The sequence below is a fragment of the Amblyraja radiata genome, chromosome 31 (assembly GCF_010909765.2).
Source record: "Amblyraja radiata isolate CabotCenter1 chromosome 31, sAmbRad1.1.pri, whole genome shotgun sequence".
Classification (NCBI taxonomy): Eukaryota; Metazoa; Chordata; class Chondrichthyes; order Rajiformes; family Rajidae; genus Amblyraja; species Amblyraja radiata.
The window spans coordinates 10,529,265-10,550,542 of NC_045986.1; the positions used below are offsets into that span (position 1 = coordinate 10,529,265).

Sequence of the window (21,278 nt, forward strand, 5' to 3'; positions counted from 1 at the left end):
CTTAATTGCAGAATAAAATCATTATCCACAAGTCTAACTTAGTTGACAGTAGATCCAATTTGGGTGCAAGTAGAACAAGATGGGTGCACGCAATAACATAATCAATGAAGTTCCTGAACTTTGGGTGTCGTCACTGCCGCATTCCATGCCTCCACGTTTAGGCTTTGTCTGCAGTTCCCCATCACTACGTTAACACGACCCACATCCCTATTTGTGGAGGAAGGAACTGCAGATTCTGGTTTACATCGTAGACACAAAATGCTGGAGCAACTCAGCGGGACAGGCAGCATCTCTGGATGGATGGAATGGGTGATGTTTCGGGTTGAGACCCTTCCTCAGACGGATATAGTTAGGGGAGAGGGAAGGTGAAAAGATATGGTGGAGGGGGTGTTTGCAAGGCAGCAGTGGAAGCATTCACCAAGAGTGAAGATGATAACATTGATGAAGTATCTCAAAGTGTCTGCACTGTGTTGATGTGGCCTAACCGTGGCAATAGGGACAGCACCTCGTCATCTTCCTTGATGTTGCAGCCTTCCAGGCTCAGTCTCAAATTCAACCATTACGGGTTTGTATCAGTACTGGCCAACTCTGGGTATCTGTTCCATCTCTGGGTATCTGTTCCAGGACTGTTCTCCTGGCCAATTTCTGTGTCCTGGATCTTCCATATCAAAGCAATGGCCAAGAAAGCACAGCAACACCTCTACTTCCTTAGACAGCTTTGGAAGTTCGTCAAGTCCCCAACAACTCTCAACTACGCCACTTCTGTAGGAAGCATTTTAATCGGGATGCATCACAGCATGGTTTGGGAACAACTCCAACCAAGACTGCAAGAAATTGCAAAGAATTGTAGAAGTAGCCCAGACCAGCACACAAACCAACCTCCCTTCCATTGACTTCATCTACATTTCATGCTGCCTCGGCAAGGCCACCAGCTTAATCAAGGACACTCCCTCTTTTCCCCTCTCCCACCTGGAGACAGAAGGCTGATAAATCCCCAGGGCCTGATGGTCTGCATCCCAGGGAACATAAGAAAGTGGCTCAAGAAATCGTTAATGCATTGGTGATCATTTTCCAATGTTCTGTAGATTCAGGATCAGTTCCTGTGGGTTGGAGGGTAGCTAATGTTATCCCACTTTTTAAGAAAGACAGGAGAGAGAAAACAGGGAATTATAGACCAGTTAGCCTGACATCGGTGGTGGGGAGGATGCTGGAGTCAATCATAAAAGATGAAATAGCGGCACGTTTGGATAGCAGTAACAGGATCGGTCCGAGTTAGCATGGATTTACGAAGGGGAAATCATGCTTGACTAATCTTCTGGAATTTGTTGAGGATGTAACTAGGAAAATGGCCATGGGAGAGCTAGTGGATGTAGTGTACCTGGACTTTCAGAAAGCATTGATAAGGCCCCACACAGGAGATTAGTGGGCAAAATTAGGTCACATGGTATTGTGCAGTTTTGGTCCATAATATGAGGAAGGACATTCTTGCTGTTGAGGGAATAAAGTGTAAGTTTACAAGGTTAATTCCCAGGATGGCTGGACTGTCATATGCTGAGAGAATGGTGCGGCTGGGCTTGTATACTCTAGAATTTAGAAGGATGAGAGGGTATCTTATTGAAACATATAAGATTATTAAGGGCTTGGACACGCTCGAGGCAGGAAGCATGTTCCCGATGTTGGAGGAGTCTGGAACCAGGGGCCACAGTTTAAGAATAAGGAGTAGGCTATTTAGAACAGAGGTGAGGAAACTTTTTCACACAGAGTTGTGAGTCTGTGGAATTCTCTGCCTCAAAGGGCGGTGGAGGCCGGTTCTCTGGATACTTTCAAGATGGAGCTAGAAAGGGCTCTTAAAGATAGCGGAGTCAGGGGATATGGGGAGAAGGCAGGAACGGGTTGCTGATTGGGGATAAACAAAAGTGCTGGAGAAACTCAGCGGGTGCGGCAGCATCTATGGAGCGAAGGAAATAGGCAACGTTTCGTTTCGGGCCGAAACCCTTCTTCAGACTGATGTAGGGTGGGGGGGGGGGGGAAGAAGAAAGGAAGAGGAGGAGCCAGAGGGCTGAGGGAGAGCTGAGAAGGGGGAGGAGACAATAAGGGCTACCGGAAATTGGAGCAATCAATGTTCATGCCACTGGGGTATAAACTGCCCAAGTGAAATATGAGTTGCTGCTCCTCCAATTTCCGGTGGTGCTCACTTTGGCCATGGAGGAGGCCCAGGACAGAAAAGTCAGTTTCGGAATGGGAGGGGGAGTTGAAGTGCTGAGCCACCGGGAGATCAGGTAGGTTATTGCGGACCGAGTGGTGGTGTTCGGCGAAACGATCGCCAAGCCTACGCTTGGTCTCACCGATGTAGATCAGCTGACATCTAGAGCAGCGGATACAATAGATGAGGTTGGAGGAGATGCAGGTGAACCGCTGTCGCACCTGGAACGACTGCTTGGGTCCTTGAACGGAGTCGAGGGGGAAGGTAAAGCGACAAGTGTAGCATTTCTTGCGGCTGCAAGGGAAAGTGCCCGGGGAGGGGGTGGTATGGGTGGGAAGGGAAGAATTGGAGCGGTCTTTGCGGAAAGCAGAGAGGGGGGGGGAGATGGGAAGATGTGGCGAGTGGTGGGGTCACGTTGGAGGTGGCGAAACTGACGGAGGACTACTTGTTGTATGTGACGGCTGGTAGGGTGGAAGGTGAGGACTAGGGCGGATTGGAGATGATCAGCCATGATCACATTGAATGGCGGTGCTGGCTCGAAGGGCCTACTCCTGCACTTATTGTCTATTGTCCATCAGGCAAGAAGTACAGAAGTGTAGAAACGCACACCTCTGGATTTAGGGACAGTTTCTTCCCATCACACGACTGAACCATTCCCTCACCAACTAGAAAGCAGTCCCGACCTACCATCTACCTCATTGGAGACCCTCGGACTATCTTTAATCAGACTTTACTAGACTTCATCTTGCACCATACATTTTTTCCCTTTATCCTGTAATGTACACTCTGGATGTCTCTGTTGTAATCATGTAGTCTTTCCGCTGACTTGTCAGCACGCAAGAAAAAAAGCTTTTCACTGTACCTCGGTCGTACACTAAATTAAATATCCCTTTGCTGAGTTTCACAGATGTACGTTTGTTCGAATTACATAGGCTTAGATGACTACTTGGAGACACAAACGCTGGGAAATAGGGTGGGTATAGGGGCGTTTGATGGTCAGCATAGCCGTGGCGGTCCAAAGGACCAATGTCCATGGTGTATGACTCCTTGACTATGACCAATAACTTGGGGAAGCGCACACAAGAAAATAGACTATGGATGATCCCAATAGACTGGACTGAACCCAAAGCCTGAAGGGTCCCGACTTGAAACATCACCAACCCATGTTCTCCACACTTGCTGCCTGACCCGCTAAGTTACTCCAGTTACTTCAGGGTCTGAAGAAGGGTTTCGGCCCGAAACGTCGCCTATTTCCTTCGCTCCATAGATGCTGCTGCACCCGCTGAGTTTCCCCAGCAATTTTGTGTACCTTCGATTTTCCAGCATCTGCAGTTCCTTTTTGAACACAAGTTACTCCAGCACTTTGTTTCTTATTTTGTAAACCAGCTTCTGCAGTTCCTTGCTTGATCCCAAAGCCATTTTGTTTTCAATTTGCACGTGTTGGCAGAATAGCCTTAGTTTGTGTTAAACTCAGAGGGCACAGGTAGGAGGCACAAAGAAAATATATAGGAACACGAGCGACATGAGAGGATGGGATAACAGAGAGGAAGGGGGCGAGGGAGAGGGTAGAATTTAAGGGCGAACGAAAATGTGGTAGAGGCGGCGGTGAATAAGAGGAAGGCGAGAGATCTGCGTTACAAATCGGGAGTGGGAGGGGTAAGGGAGGGATTTAAGGGCGGGCGAAAATGAGGCAGAGGAGGTGGTAAATTCTGGCCTATCTTATCGAGAGAACTTTACCAGGGGAAAAGCCTGGATCGGGGAGCACATGGATCAGGGAGAGGGAAGCAGAGTGTGAGCAGAGCGCCGGCTTGGAACGCGGGCAAGCACAATGTTGAGGCTGCTCGTCCAGTCTCTGGCGATTCTACTTCTCGTTCTGCTCCTCCTCGCCAATTTCGTGGTCGTGAAGAGCGCGGAGGCTGTGACCGTTCTCTACAGGAAGATCAGCAGGCAATGAAGGTGAGCCCGGTTTTAAAAAAATATTTCGGGGCGTCAAACTTTGAACTACCGCGGGAAAATGTGACCCAGAGTTGCCGCTTTGCAGGCGAAGAAGCGGATCAGTTTTCTACAATAAACCTTTTTTTGTTAAAGAACGTGCTAAAGTTTTTTTTTGGAGCAATTTTAAGGAACGTTTATCCCAACCGTTGAATTCCCACTGCCTTTTGTGCATTTGAGGAATTTGAGGCATGTTGCAGCCCCGGCCCCGAAATGCGAGCCCCGGGGGTTCACAGAACGTTGATACATCGTGGAACGTTGCGACAGGGTGTTGAGTTTCACTTTGTTCGCGTTGCCAAGCGACGCCGCATTGATACTTACCTCCGGGTCCCAAGACTTTGCTACATCGTTCGCACAGGTACAGGTGAGCGAGGGACCCGGTCCCCGGCCGCCTGTCTGGGCTCCGTTTAGCGTGTCCATTCGGCACACAGTGCATGGTATTTCAGTGCTGCGGAATGTGTGCCCTCTGGGCATGGGATCTGTGACTTTTCTTTTGAGGCATCCGAGTCTTCTCCGCTTTCAAGCCCTTCAAGTTAGTTGTTTTCTTGCCTCACTTCGCCGCCTCCTCCTCCTTCCCTCCCCATCTTCTCTCCTCCCCTCCCCTCCCTTTCAGCCTTCCCATTCCCATCCTTACCTCCCCTCACTTCTCCTCCCCTCCCCTCCCTATCGCTCCTCATCGTCAATCCTCCCCTTCCTTCCAATCATTTCTCCCACCTCCCCTCTCTCCTCCCCTTCCCTCTCTCCCTCCTTCTCTGCTCACCCTCTCCTTCTCTCCCTTGCCCTGCCCTGAATTCCCCAAGTTTATCTCAGCCAGATCCTGCAGGACCCTGTGGATTGAAGTCTATATCTACCCCGGAGCAGCTGTGTCCACGTACTCTGAGGATGAATCTCAGAGACCATGGGCTTGTAACTGTTAGGTGGGGTTGCCACAGTCTCGGTTGATGCCTCTGCTAGAAAGATGAATTGTCGTCACCCATCCCCACGTCTGACGTGCCCCGGGAAACGGTTCGCTCATGGACCTGTCTCATACAATGCCAAGGCCATGCAATAAGACAACCTTCTCACGTGCGATTGAGAGTTTCCCACCAGTGTAGCCTGTGTCAGACAGGTACATCTTAATATTGGATATCGTTGTCTCTTGAGGAAGCACAACCAGCACCTGCCACGGTTTACTTTAGTTTAGTTCAGTATAGAGACTTTCGTATAGTACAGTACGCAGAGGTATGCTGCTAAACTATTCAGCATGGCAGCAGGCCCTTCGGCCCACCAAGGCAACGCCAACCAATGATCACCCATTCACACAAGTTCTATGTTATCCCACTTTCCCACCCACTCCCTACACACTGAGGGCAATTTACAGAGAGTCAATTGACCTACAAACCCGCAGAGTTTGGGATGTGGGAGGAAACCGGAGCATCCGGAGGAAACTCACACGGTCACAGGGAGAACGTACAAGCTCCACACAAGACAGCACCTGATGTCAGGATCGAACCCGGGTCTCTGGCGCTGTGCAGCAATGGCTCTGCCCATTGAGCCACCGTAACCACCGTGAGGTGGCGCCATGTTGTATGGTGCGTGCGGCCTCCACGGGCAACTCGACTGCCACGGTTGCACCAGCGAATGTTTTTATTCTGCAGGGGCCATAGATGGCTGCAGGGGAGACGCAGGAAGTTTGTGTATGAGGGGACGTCCCCCGAAGAAGCGTATAAGAGCAGGTAATACCAAAAATGAAAGCTAGCACCTACTTCTTAATCCGTGCATAGGTTCTTTCACGGGGGGGTGGGGAGGGGTGAAGATTCAGCAGGCGGGGTGCGGCCTGACTATCACATGGCTGATCGCTGAATCCCCAGCCTGCTCGGGGGTGTCACACAAGAGCCCCAGTAGCCCCCTGATGTCACAATGGCCAAGAAAGGAGGCACTACCTGGGCAAGCCTACACTGCTGGTGTGCTTCACATTGCCCACCACATCTGTTCCAAGGCTCATCCTTCTGTAATAACTTGTGGAGCAGGGTTCGGGTACCAGAGGGATCGGGCAAAAAGGAGTCAATGATTCATTGTCACGTGTAGGTAGAGTGAAATTCCATTTTCGTATCCAGGTCAGTAAAATTGATTAGTACGGGTGTCGGGGGTTATGGGGAAAGTAAGTAAGTTTATTAGCCAAGTATTCACATACAAGGAATTTGCCTTGGTGCTCCGCCCACAAGTAAAGTAAAGTATCCTTTATTGTCATTCAGACATTTCAGTCTGAACGAAATTGTATACCTTGCAGTCATAACATAGAATAAAATAACAAAACACACACTTAACATAGTTTAACATCCATCACAGTGAGTCTACCAGACACCTCCTCACTGTGATGGAAGGCAAAAGTCTTAAAGTCCTTAAAGTAACAACATGACATACAGTGACAGTTACGAATGACTCAGAAAACACTAAACATTAATAATAATAATAAAACCATTAATGATAAAACACCATTGATCAAGCATGTGAACCAACAAAATACCAGATCAAAGTCCGGAGAATGGGGTTGAGAGGGAAAGATAGATCATCCACGATTGAATGGCGGAGTAGACTTGATGGGCCGAATGTCCTAATTCTGCTCCTATCACATATACGGAGTACAAGAGTGTAGGAAGAGTAGATTACACAATACTGAGGCAGTACACAAGAGTCGTCACGTTTAGGGTTTAGTTTTAGAGATGCAGCATGGAAACAGGCCCTTCGGCCCACCCGGTCAACGCCAGCCATCGATCACCCGTTCACTTCGCATCCCGCTGCCTACTAGGGGTAACTTACAGAAGCCAATTAACCTGCAAACCTGTATGCCTTTGGAGTGTGGGAGAAAACCGAAGCACCCGGAGGAAACCCAGGCGGTCACAGAGAGGACGTGCAAACTCCGTACAGAGAGCACCCATAGTCAAGATCGAAGCTCTGAACAAGGAACGGCTACTGCTAATAATTAGGAAGGCAATAGAATTACTTGGTTCCATTGCAAGAAGGATGAAGCAGGAGAGTGGGGAACCCTTGCTGGTGAGACCACACCTGGTGTTACGCACAATTACAGTGTGGAAACAGGCCTTAGGACCCAACTTGCCAACACTAGCCAATATGTCCCATCTACTATAGTCCCACCTGCCTGCATTTGGCCCATATCCAAACCTGTCCTATCCATGTATCTGTCTAAATGTTTCTTAAACGTTGCGGTAGTCCCTGCCTCAACTACCTTCTCCGGCAGTTCGTTCCATACACCCTACCACCCTTTGCGTGAAAAAGTTACCCTTCAGGTTCCTATTAAATCTTTCCCCCTCACCTTAAACCTATGTCCTCTGGTTCTTGATTCACCTACTCTGGGCAATAGACTCTACCCGATCTATTCCTCTCATGATTTTGTACACCTCTATAAGATCACCCCTCATCCTCCTGCGCTCCAAGGAATAGGGTCCCAGCCTGCTCAACCTGTCCCTAGAGTTAAGGCCCTCGAGCCCTGGCAACATCCTCGTAGATCTCTGCTGGTCCAATAGCGTAACCACGTGGCCCTTGTACCTGGTCGTCTGTTGAGTCCTCCTCCTTTCTTTCAGATGCCGGGGACGGGACTGGACAGGAGATGCTGCATTACTGCCTGCCTCACATCGCCCACCACTTCAGCAGACAGCTGCCGAAACGCAACAGAGCAAAATTGTAAGCATGGCCTGGAGATGTTTGAGCATTTTCTGCACCCGTGTTGTTGCAATCGTGGGTTGGGAGGTTGATGGGCCAGAGCAACTGTCCTTGAGGGGGTGTAACGGAAGGGCAGTTGGTGGGAAAGTGAGGAGAATAAATTGTAACCTGACTCCGCTATTTTTAAGAGCCCTATCTAGATCTTTCTTGAAAGCATCCAGAGAACCTGCCACCACCGCCCTCTGAGGCAGAGAATTCCACAGACTCACCACTCTCTGTGAGAAAAAGTGTTTCCTCGTCTCCGTTCTAAATGGCTTACTCCTTATTCTTAAACTGTGGCCCCTGGTTCTGGACTCCCCCAACATCGGGAACATGTTTCCTGCCTCCAGCGTGTCCAAGCCCTTAACAATCTCATATGTTTCAATGTGACCCCTTCTCATCCTTCTAAACTCCAGAGTGTACAAGCCCAGCTGCTTCATTCTCTCAGCATATAGAGAGCAGTCCTGAACTACTCTCCACCTCAGTGGAGACCCTCAGACTATGATTGCACTTTACTGGACATTATCTTGCACTAAAGGTTATTCATGCTATTCCCTTTGTCATGTATCTGCACACCGTGACTTGCTCAATACCAATCATGTATTGTCTTTCCGCTGACTGGTTAACACGCAACAAAGGCTTTACACTGTACCTCGGTACACGTGACAATAAATTAAACTCAAACTCCTTACTAATCAAGAACCTACCAATCTGCACATTAAAAATACCCAATGTCTTGGCCTCCACAGCCACCTGTGTCTATGAATTACACCCCCTGGTTCCTTCTGAAGTAATGTCAGGGATAGGCAATTAGTGCCGGACTAACTAGAGACACCCATATCGTGAAAGCTGGCTTCTTTCAAAGATATGTGTCAGGAGCAGGGTGCTGAGGGCATGTAGACCACACCATTATATTGCATAACTGGTCTAAATTTCTTAACTTTGTGCATAAAACATATTCCTGTCACAGTGTATATGACAATTTTCACACAGAGAGTTGTGAGTCTGTGGAATTCTCTGCCTCTGAGGGCAGTGGAGGAAGGTTCTCTGGATACTTTCAAGAGAGAGCTAGATAAGGCTCTTAAAGGTAGCAGAGTCGGGGGATATGGGGAAGAAGGCAGGAACGGGGTACTGATTGTGAATGATCAGCCATGATCACATTGAATGGTGGTGGTGCTGCCTCGAAGGGCTGAATGGCCTACTCCTGCACCTATTGTCTATTGTCTGATTAAACAACTACTGATTATTGACCACCAAGCTACCCACATTCTCCCTACATCCACGTGGGTTCCCCTGGGTGCTCTGGTTTCCTCCCACATCCCAAAGACATGCAGGTCATTAGGTTATATGGCCACAATAAGTAACCTCTAGTGTGTGGGCACATGTTAGCATCTGGGGCAGGTTGATGGAAATATGGGGAGAATAACATTGGCAATATTGTAAACAGGTGCCCAAAGACTAGCATGGACATGGTGGGCCAAAGGGCCACAGGACTTTACAATTCTTGTATGCTAAACAAATTCTTGCTAAGCAAATTCTTTACAATTCTTGTATGCTGAGCAAATCTTCCTTCTCACCCAACTGTTTCCTTTCTCCTCATTATTAATCCACACACACACACACTAGTTGCACAGTAAGCTACTGGAGCCTTGGTTTCACTGTGTATCCACATTGGCAGTCAAGGCATGTGTTCAGCAGCTTCTTTGGAGAACTGGCTAACTTTATTTTCATGAGATAAATCAAGATGATCCTCAGACCACAGAATCATCATCACATTTGTAGCATGTGATCTGAGCACCTTAATCACTTCTACAATTCTTAAAAGTGAGAGTTAATCTAGACAGTATCTACGTACATTCTACGTGCTTACCACGAGTTTGATTTTTTTTAAACGCGGGAGAGCTCTTGAATGACCTCATACAGTGGGACAGGCCCTTAACACTATCTTGCACACGCTGGGGACAATGTACAACTTTACCAAGCCAATTAACCTACAATCCTGTATGTCTTTGGAGTGTGGGCGGAGACCGGAGAAAACCCATGCAGGTCACAGGGAGCCCGTGCAAACTCCATACAGACAGCACCTGTAATCAGGATTGAACCCGAGTCTCTGGCGCTGTAAAGCAGCAACTCTACCGCTGCGCCACCGTGCTGCTGAGCCTTCCCCTGCCGAGATATGTTTGGCTGACGGACGTTGCTTGGGGACAGAGCTTCCACCACACCCTGGGGGAATTTGTTGTCTCGCACCACCCTACATTGATGAATGACCCCCCGAATGATGGCACCATAGGAATTGCCAGGTCTGCAAAATTGTGACCATGAGGAAAAATTGGTATCAGCTGGCATAACTTCTCATGGAGCAGAAGAGGGTAAGGGTGGTGAATAACATTATGAGTGGCTTGGATGCGTATCCTTCAATGGGTTCAAACACCAGGAGATAAGTGTTAAAGTTATTGGGAGAATTATTTTCATGCGGATGCTTGTTAGGGTCTAGAGCTCGCTGCCTGCGAGAGAAGGAAAGGCAGAAGTCTGCGTCACATTTCAAGTGCATATTCAAGTAGAGTTAAACTCTGATAACCCACCACCTGGTTAATCAGAATTTTTAAATTTAGTTTAAAGATACAGCACGGAAACAGGTCCTTTGGCCCACCGACTCCGCACCGACCAACAATCCCCGCACATTAACACTACGCCGCACACACTAGTAACAGATTTACATTTATAACCAAGCCATTTAAATTACAAACCTGTACGTCTTTAGAAACCAGAGTACCCGGAGAATGCCCACGCAGGTGACAGGAAGCAGGTACAAGCTCTGTACAGACAAGCACCCATAGTCAGGATCAAACCCGGGTCCCTGGCGCTGTAAGGCCGTCACGTTACCGCTGCGCCACCGTTCCGCCCCATCCTGATGGTTTGCATTTGGCTCATCTGGAGCGCCAGTTCCCACCATCCAGTGAAATCCAGCAGATTCACTGGAAGATTTATATTATTTATTGGTTTATTGTTGCCGCCCGCGTGTACCGAGAGACAGTGGAAAACATTGTTTGGCGTGTGATCCAGACAAATCATCCCCATACATGAGCACCGTGCTTTGCAGTTGTGGACATCTCTCACACAATAAGCAGAATTACAGGACTGCACACATTTAGAAGATTCCATTAAATCTGTACATGAAAGCAGGAGCCCGTTTTTACCCGCAGGAACGCTGCTTGTAATTCTGCCGTCCATTTTAAGACATTCCTAATTGAAGGGACATAATCCTATAGTCCTGGCATCTTCCTGCTCGTTGCTTTTTTTTGACCATGAGTTCTCTGGTCTCCTGACATCTATCCAATCCAGTTTTGAGTTGGTTGGGGTTACAGTCATTCACTCATTTAAGAGGAGTCATTAGAGGCCAGCACAGTGGAGCAGCGGTAGAGTCGCTGCCTTACAGCTCCAGGGTCCCGGGTTCGATCCCGACTACGGGTGCTGTCTTTAAGGAGTTTGTGCATTCTCCCTGTGACCTGCGTGGGTTTTCTCCGGGTGCTCCGGTTTCCTCCCGTGTAAGCCGGGGAGCGCCTGTACAATTAACGAGCAGTTATTCTAGGGAATCAAATTGCTGGAGTAACTCTAGGCAGCATCTCTGGAGAGAAGGAATGCGCGACGTTTCGGGTCGAGACCCTTCTTCAGACTGTGAGTCAGGAGAGGGGGAGATACAGAGATGAGGAAGTATAAGGTGTGAGAATGAGACATCAAAGTGGGTGGAGATCAAGGGGAATGTAGAATAGATCATTGTTAGCGTGGAGAAGGTAACAACAAAGCAAACAGAGATAAAATGTAATCAGGGATAGTCAGACTGCTCGGAGAACTGTGAAGGGGGGGGGGGGATGGAGAAGGAAAAACAAGGGCTACTTGAAGTCAGAGAAGCCAATGTCCATACCGCTGGGGGGTGTAAGCTGCCCAAGCGAAATATGAGTTGCTGTTCCTCCAATTTGCGCTGGGCCTCACTGAAGAGGGAGGGACAGGCTAAAGCCTGGAATGTCATAGGTCGTATAGGTTATAGAGCTGGAAGACAAATTTCCAGAGTGGGGGTTGGGCTGTTTAATGACACTATGTTGCCTCATGCAGACGTTTAAATATTGGGTTGCAGTTTAATTCTGTACAACATACGACGTTTATTAACTATGTCCCAAATTTGTATTTGCTTTCTAGCCAAGTGTTGCTGGCCCTGTTTGTGAGCGGCTTCCTCTTGCCACAGTTGTTCGTGCTCGCTCGGTAAGTGGAGTCGTTGATGTGCGGGGTTGTTGAGGGTGGCGCAGCTGGCAGAGTTGCTGCCTCACTGTGCCAGAGATCCCGGCTTCGATCTTGGCATGGGATGCTGCATGGGTGGAGGTTTTGCTCAGCGTTCTCTCCCGTGACCGCGGTGGGTTGCATCCGGGTACTCCGGTTTCCTCAAAGACATGCGGGTTTGTAGGTTAATTGGCCTCGGTAAAGTTGCTCCTAGTGTGTCGGGAGTGGATGGGAAAGTGGGATAACATGGAGCGGACGGCATGAACTCGATGGGCTGAAGGGCCTGCTTTCATGCTGACTAAAAGTGATCACCTCAAAAGCTCTTGCCAGCAATGGATGCACTGCCCCCGAGAAGGGACACATGGAGAAGAAACTTCACAGTCGGTCCTCTGCTGCGTTCCATTCCATGCAGTTACAGTTCAAGGAATATTATTGCATGCACAGTGGCCATTTGGCCCATCGTGTGTCTGGTAGAGTACTCCCAATTGACCACGGCCACTCACTGTGTTTAAGGAAAGGTTTTCTCTTGGTGTCACTGGTTCTCTTGTTGATCAATCTGAACCTTGGGCTGGGAATTATCAGCCCAATGGCAGGCAGCCACTTGAGGCCTGATCCACCATTTAGACCGAGACACAAGGAACTGCAGATGCTGGAATCTTGAGAAAAACACAAAGTGCTGGAGCAACTCAGCGGGTCAGGCAGCATCCTTGGAGGGAATGGGCAGGCGACGTTTCAGGTCTGAAGTGAGGTCCAGACCCGAAAGGTTGCCTGTTCATTCTCTCCCTCTGATGCTGCCTGAACCACTTAGTTCCTCCAGCGCTTTGTGTTTTGCTGAAGATTCAGACAGTGACGTGTTTGTGACCTAGTTCCATTCATCAGCCATTGGGTAAAAATGATCCATTACTCAGAATTAACTGTTGGCTTCACACTTGCAGCAGATCCGAACCTCTGCAAACTTCCCCGTAGTCGGGTTTGTTTTGTTGTGAACCTCCAACGATGACACACAAGGAGGCCACTCATCCATCAGGTCCATGCCAGCAGACCAGTCCCATCTCCTTGGTAATCTCTCTGTAACCTAACTCACATTCCCATCAATTTGCTTTCCTTTTGTTTCAAACCACTTACCCGCATCGGAGGTATTCAACAAACCTACTAACCATCTAATCTGCTGGTTAGAATAGAACCCTTCCATATCTCTAGACTCCCTCTAGCCCTGACTCTCAGTTGGAAGAAGGGTCTCGACCCGAAACATCAACCATTCCTTCTCTCCAGAGATGCTGCCCAAAGATCTTAGAGCAGAGCAAGATGGGCTACGCCTGCGAAATACAATGGGCTGACGTGTAGTACGCTACGGAGGGGATCCTGGGCATTTTTCCCCGCCCATTTTAGTAACCGGAGCCTACCTGACCCGACCCGACTCGCAGTGTAATCAATGTTGCGGGGCAACAGTTTATGTGCGTGATATAGGGTTAGATTCATAATTCTGTCAGTTCATACTTCTTGTCAAGAATAAAATTTGACTCTGGTAATTGTCTTTTTTAAAGCGCTTTCTCACGGGGCGACTTGACGCAAGATGTAACCAGAGTGAAGTGGTCGTGGTCTAGCACGATATCACACGATATAACGGGGGGTAGATAAAGAGTTCTCACGGGTACTCGGCATTTCTGTTATTTGTGCGAGTGACTTGTCCGTCTCCCGAGCTTTCCCGTTAAATCTTGAATGAACATTGTGAATCCCCATTCATAAAAAAGAAGGTAATTGCGCGGGAGGGTTAATAATTGACAATCTGCTGCTGCCTGCCCGCTGAGTTAAAAAGTTCCCACGGTCACGATATACAGTGTATCGTGAGTCTTGCGTGGGAACTTTTTAACTCAGCGGGCAGGCAGCAGCAGATTGTCGCTCCCTTCAGTTTCACCCCACCTATACCCCTCTGCTTCCCGGCCATGTGTGTGACCCCTTCCCTCCCCTCTTCAGCTCCCCGCCCATTGCACCGGCGCGGGGGCTTTGCACTGTCTTCACGTCGGCGATGCCAGCAGGTCAGTGCCAGTCACCGGAGACGTCAGGACCAACGGGACACCGACCCCCAGGCCCACTGCAAGCACTGAGATCCCAGAGACCCACAGCCAGCAGCAGCGCAGCCCCGTTCCAACTCCAGAGGAACACGCTCCCCGTAGGGACAGAAGCTGATGGTGTGCAAGGTAGTCTTGTTCTTGGGGTTGTGGATGAGGGGGCGCAGCACGGGCTGTGACGTCTCCGGCCACCCCCCTGTACAGGAGCTGAGACTGGGAACTGTGGGGTGTTTGCAGTTGCAGAGGGAGGGGGCAAGGGCGGTACAGTTCACAGTCTCAGCTCCAGTCCAGGGGGGTGGCCTGAGACGTTAGGACCAACGGGACACCGACTGCAAGCACGGAGATCCCAGAGACTCACAGCCAGCAGCAACTCTAGCCCAGCCCCGCTCCAACTCCAGAGGAACCCGGCTTGCGGATGAGGGGGCGCGGATTCCTCTGGAGTTGGAGGGACAGGGAGACACAGGGCTTTTGAGAATGGTGGGCAATCACTTCCAAAGTTCTGCCCACACAGTCAGTACACCTCTCCTACACTTGTCTCCTGCACTAAGATCATCTCGCAGAGAATGATCCCAGCCTAACAGCATGTTCATTCCAGATTACTCACCTTCTGTCCCCTCTGTCCAGCTTCCGGGTTCACCGTTCGCAGGAGTTCCCACGGTACACGCAAGAGTTAATACGGATATCGCACTGGCCACTACGTGCATATAATGTTGCAATCTTCAACCACAAGTGTACAAGTCACTCTTGGAGAAATTCAAACTTGCTTGAATTTTCTCCCGAGTCACCAAATTACACGAGTACCTGCCGTTAGCACCACGGTGGTCCACGAATGCCGTACGGTTATCGCACGGGGTTCCCACGATGTTCAACTCTGGTTAACTCTTGCGTCAAGTCGCCCCGTGAGAAAGAGCTATTAATGTTTTTTAAATAATTTCTTTTTAAATGGCTCACAAGCAGTGTTTGAGTTGATTTTGTAGTAACCGGAACCTACCCGACCCGACCCGCAGGGTAATTGACATTGCGGCGGAAGTTTTTGTGTGTGATATAGGGTTAGATTCATAATTCTGTTAATTCTTGTTAAAGAATAAAATGTTTATAAACACACATACATGAATGTGATATAAATGTATATAATCATATAACACACACAATTATATTTCTTCTGATCCAATAATGAACTTTATTTCAGACTAGACAAGGGACATTAAATAAGAAACATTGTAAACCTCCCCGCAACTTCACACACACTAGGCCTTATCCCCCCCCCCGGCACTCCCTCGCCTGCCCCCACACTACAATGTCTCCCCCCCTCCTATGCCCCTCTCCCCGCTGCCCCGGGCCCCACACTCCCTCTCCCCGCTGCCCCGGGCCCCACACTCCCTCTCCCCGCTGCCCCGGGCCCCACACTCCCTCTCCCCGCTGCGGAAACAAAGATCCGATCTTTGGCCGGAAGCAAGATGGCGGAACAAGATGGCGGGGTCTGGTCGCTAAAATGGGTCCTATAATCATCCATGAATCCGCCCATGAGCGTACTACATGTTTGCGTGAGAGTAACCTATCTTGCTCTGCTCTAAGATCTTTGATGCTGCCTGTCCCGCTGAGTTTCTCCAGCATTTTGTGTCTATTTTCGATAAAAACCAGCATCTGCAGTTCCTTTTTACAAATGACCTGACTTGTTGAAATCAGTCTTTGATGCAAATTCTTCCAAAAAATGGAAATTTGAACTCTAAAGAAGGGTCTCGACCCAAAACATCACCCATTCCTTTCCCCCAGAGATGCTGCCTGACTCGCTGAGTTGCTTCAGCGATGTGTGTCTATCTTCGGTGAAAACCAGCATCTCCAGTTGATTCCTGCACAATCTTTTTACCAGTTTAGCGGAGTCTAAAATACCAAGGCAAAACATTTAAGGAGAACAGGGATTTGAGGGGCAAATTCTTCCAGACAGTGTGCGGTAGGTACGTGGAACAAGCTGCCAGAGGCAGTGGGAGAAGCAGGTACAATTGACATGTTTAAAAGACAACTGGACAGGTTCGTGGATAGGAAAGGTTGGGAGCGATATGGGCCAAATTCAGGCCTATGGGACTAGCAATGGTAGACATCTTGGCCAGCATGGACAGGATGGGCTGAAGGACCGGTTTTCATGCTGTGTGACGCTGTCTAATGTTGCTCACAAGGAGGGACTGGGGATGATTTCCTACTGGCAGGTTTGTAATCTTTCTGCTTATCTTTCAGACCGAGGTCATCGAGATATTGTAACCAGCCCCTCCTCCACAATCTGACCACTTACATTATCTTCACTTTCCTGATGACAGGTAGGATTCTGCTGCTGTTTTAGCACCGACCTTACAATCCACCATGCAATCCACAGGAAACATTTGTGTGGCTGCAGCTCCCTCTCGCTCTCTCATAGAAACATAGAAAATAGGTGCAGGAGTAGGCCATTTGGCCCTTCGAGCCAGCACCGCCATTCAATATGATCATGGCTAATCATTCATAATCAGTACCATTCATTTTTAATTAATGAAGGATTTAGATAGTGTAAATAAGGAAAGTATTTCCTCGATGGGAATGAGTGAGTAGACAAGTCTGCTTCCGTTCAGTTTGGCTCTCTGTCCCAACTCGAAACGTTGTCTGTCCATTTCCTCCACAGATGCTGCCTGACCAGCTGTGTTCTTCCAGCACTTTGTGTTTTGCTCCTGAGAGTTCTTGACAGGGTGGATGTGGGGAGGATTTGTCCCACGGTAGAATCTAGAGGTGGGGGTTATCCATTTAAAACAGAATGAGACCAAGCAAGTTAGTTTAGTTCAGGATCACGACCCGAAACGTCACCCATTCCTTCTCTACAGATATGCTGCCTGACTCTCTGAGTTACTTTTGTGTCTATCTTTGGTGTAAACCAGCATCTGCAGTTCCTTCCGACACACAGTTTAGTTTATTGTCACGTGTACCGAGGTACAGTGGAAAGCTTTTGTCACATGCTCACCAGTCAGCGGAAAGACAACACATGATTACAATCGAGCCGTCCACAGTGTACAGATACATTATTTTTTTCTGAGAGTCTGAATTTTGGTTCTTCAAAAGGCAATGGAAGCAGAACCTTTGAATATTTCCAAGCTGAAGTGGATGCATAACCTGATAAAGAAAGGGTGGAAGCCAGACATGAATGCGGTGTCGAGGTGAATCTTGAGGGACCGAATGGCATCCTCTTGCTCCTGAATCACACGCGGGCAGGTTTATCAGGTCATAAGCGATAGGAGCAGAATTAGGCCATTGGGGCCCATCAATTCTACTCCGCCATTCAATCATGAATGATCTATCTCTCCCTCCTAACCCCAATCTCTTCCCCCCCCCCCTCATAACCGCTAACACCCATACTAATCAAGAATCATTCTATCTAAGCCTTAAAAATATCCATTGACTTGGCCTCCACGGCTTTCTATGGCAAAGACGTCCACAGATTCACCGCCCTTGGGTCACTTGACTTCAGCTTCGAAGATCAGCAGTGTGGTCTCCATGGGAACTCTGCTCTGCCTGTGTCAAATAATTGGGCCCAGGAACTGTGGATGCTGGAATCATGGGGTCAGGCAACATCTGTGGACGGAAATGGACTGATCGAGGACCAGAGGACATAAGTTTAAGGTGAAGGGGAAAAGATTTGATAGGAATCTGAGGGTAACTTTTTTCACACAAAAGGTGGTTGGTGTATGGAACGAGCCGCCAGAGGAGGTAGTTGAGGCCGGGACTATCGCAACGTTTAAGAAACATGGATAGGACAGGTTTGGAGGGATATGGGCCAAACGCAGGCAGGTGGGACTAGTGTAGCTGGGAGAAGGTACACAAAATTGCTGGAGGAACTCAGCGGGTGCAGCAGCATCTATGGAGCGAAGGAAATAGGCGACGTTTCGGGCCGAAACCCTTCTTCAGACGTGTAGCTGGGAGATGTGGGCAAGTTGGGCCGAAGGGCCTGTTTCCACACTTTATGACTCTAAGTCTGAAGAAGGGTCCCAACCCGAAGCATCATCTGTCTCTTTCCCTCCACAGATGTTGCCTGGCCCGCTGAGTTCCTCCAGCAGTTTGTTTTTTTAGTAAAATGACTGGTTGTTGCAACAATTTGTTATTAAGTATACAAATAGATCTAATTCTCACGAAACTCTTTGTAGGATTCACTTTCCTTTTGACGCTGATGGATCCGATTCCCTGCAAGCTGAGAGCGGCCTTTCATACATTTGGAGTTGGATCATTTCTACAAGGTGCCTTAACCACCTCATTCACCATTGCTGCCCCTCAGTGTGTGAGTTTATCTTCCTTGTTCTGTGATCATCTCAAGTGCTGTGTTAGGTTTTCACAGTTAGCCAGAAACCTGACCTTGTTGTGGCTGCAGCCTTGATAATCTCGTGGGAATGAGACTCCCCCCTGTAGCAGATCGAGTACAGAGGATAAAGGAGTACAGTTTGGCTTCGTGCAAAATGAACAGATCTCAGTTAAGTGGGTGACGTTATCCTTTGCTACTTTGGAAGGGGGCACGGTGGCGCAGCATTAGAGTCACTGCCTTACAGCGCCAGAGACCCGGGTTCGATCCTGACTGCAGGTGCTGTCTGTATGGAGTTTCTACACTCTCCCCGTGACCGCGAGGGTTTTCTCTGGGTGCTCTGATTTCCTCCCACGTTCCAAAGGCGCGGGTTTGTAGGCGAATTGGCTTCGGTAAAATTGGAAATATTCCCCTAGTGTGTTTAGGATAGAATTAGTGTTCGGGGATCGCTGGTCGATGCGGACCCGGTGGATCGACGGGCCTGTTTCCACGCTGTATCTCTAAACTAATATGAGCTAGAGCAAATCTGATTATTAAAGAACAGTGTACGTAGATTTTCAGTATTGATCCTTACAGGATTTCCTTTATTTCTCTGTATTAGGCAATCACCACTCCAGAGCTCTACTACCTGTCCCTTGTGCTGTCTGTACTGAGTGTGCTCGCTACAGGTTTGTACTCTGTTAGTATTACGTTGCTTCCTTTGCCCGTTTCAGGGGCAGCACGGTGGTGCAGCCGTTAGAGCCGCTCTCACAGTGCCAGAGACCCGGGTTCGATCCTGACCTTGGATGCTGTCTGTGTGGAGTTTGCACGTTCTCCCTGTGAACGCGTGGGTTTCCTCTGGGTGCTCCGGTTTCCTCCCACGTGCCAAAGACATGCGGGTTTGTAGAGTAATTGGCCTCGGTGAATTGCCCCTAGTGTGTGGGGAGCAAGATGACAGGACTAGGGTGGACGGGTGATCGATGGTCAGCATGGACACTGTGGGCCGAAGGGCCTTTCTCTATGTGTATCTGTCTAAACTGGTCAGTGCAGGAAAGAACTGCAGATGCTGGGATTAAGTCTGAAGAAGGGTCTCGACCCGAAACATCACCCGTTCCTTCTCTCCAGAGATACTCCAGCATTTTGTGTCTATGTTCTCTCTAAATTGGTCAGTTCTGCCGTAAGGCACCCAGTGTTTCTCTCCTTCACTACAGCCCGACCAGCTGGGCACATCCTCCAGCCCAAAGCTTCACAATCTTTACACTCCTTTGTTTTTACCCTCACTCTAACTATAGTTTAGTTTATTGCCACGTGTAACGGGGTACAGTGAGAAGCTTTTTGTTGCGTGCTATCCAGTCAGCGGAAAGATGATGCATGATTATAGTCAAGCAGTCCACAGTGTAGATACGGGATAGTGGGAATAATATTCAGTGCAAGGTAAAGTGGAGTAAGGTAGGATTAAAGATAGTCCGAGGGTCTCCAATTAGGTCGAGGGTAGCTCAGTTGTTGGTAGGATGGTTTAGTTGCCCGGTAACAGCGGGGAAAAAACTGGCCCTGAATCTGGAGGTGTGCATTTTCACACTTCTGTACCTCTTGCCTGATGGGAGAGGGGAGGAGAGGTAGACCAGTCTCACCCGGGTCACTCCCTCTTCTCCCCTCTCCCATCAGGCAAATACAGCTGTTATCATGCAAATGAACCATCCTACCACAACTAGAGAGCAGTCATGAGCTACTATCTACCTTGACAGCATACAGCATATAATCCTCCAACACTCTCCACATCCAACGGGATCCCACTACTGGCCACACCTTCCCATCTCCACATCTTTCTGCTTTCCGCAGAGACCGTTCCCTCTGCAACTCGTCCCTTCCCACCCAAGCCACTCCCTCCCCAGGTACTATCCCCTGCAACCGCAGGAGATGCAACTCCTGTCCCTTTACCTCCCCCCTCGACTCCATTCAAGGACCCAAACAGTCTTTTCAGGTGAAGCAGAGGTTCACTTGCATCTCCTCCAACCTCATCTACTGTATCCACTGTTCCAGGTGTCAACTCCTGTATATCGGCGAGATCAAGCGCAGGCTCGGCGATCGTTTCGCTGAACACCTCCGCTCAGTCCGCCTAAACCTACCTGATCTCCTGGCTGCTCAGCAGTTTAACTCCCCCTCCCATTCCCAACCTGACCTTTCTGTCCTGGGCCTCCTCCATTGTCAGAGTGAGGCCTAGCACAAATTGGAGGAACAGCACCTTATATTTCGCTTGGGCAGTTTACACCCCAGCGGTATGAACATTGACTTCTCTAACTTCAAATAACCCTTGCTTTTTCTCTCTCTCTCTCTCTCTCCATCCCCTCCCCCATCGCAGTTCTCCCACTGGTCTTACTGTCTATGACTGCTTTCTATCTCTGTCCCGCCCACTCCCCTGACATCAGTCTGAAGAAGGGTCTCGACCGGAAACGCCACCCATTCCTTCTCTCCAGAGATACTGCCTGTCCCGCTGGGTTACTCCAGCATTTTGTGTCTTTCTACCATCTACCTCATTGGAGATTATCTTTAATCGGACTTGATTCGACTTTATCTTGCATTAAACGTTATTCCCTTTATCCTGTACACTGTAGACGGCTTGAATGTAATCATGTATAGTCTTTCCACTGACTGGATAGCACGCAACAAAAAAGCAATTCACTGTACCTCTGTACACATGACAATAAACTAAACTAAACAGTTTGCTGCCCTCACACAGAGCACAACAAGACAATCT

General features: G+C 48.9%; 1 long non-coding RNA gene across 1 annotated transcript; it reads right to left on the reverse strand.

Moving 5' to 3' along the window:
• Positions 1–2,421: 2,421 nt before the first annotated feature.
• On the reverse strand, positions 2,422–21,029 carry LOC116990477. The gene is made up of 3 exons (XR_004416554.1): positions 20,791–21,029; positions 14,765–14,770; positions 2,422–2,433 (listed from the first exon to the last, which is right to left on the reverse strand). It is a non-coding gene; the product is annotated as an uncharacterized LOC116990477 (long non-coding RNA).
• Positions 21,030–21,278: the final 249 nt, after the last annotated feature.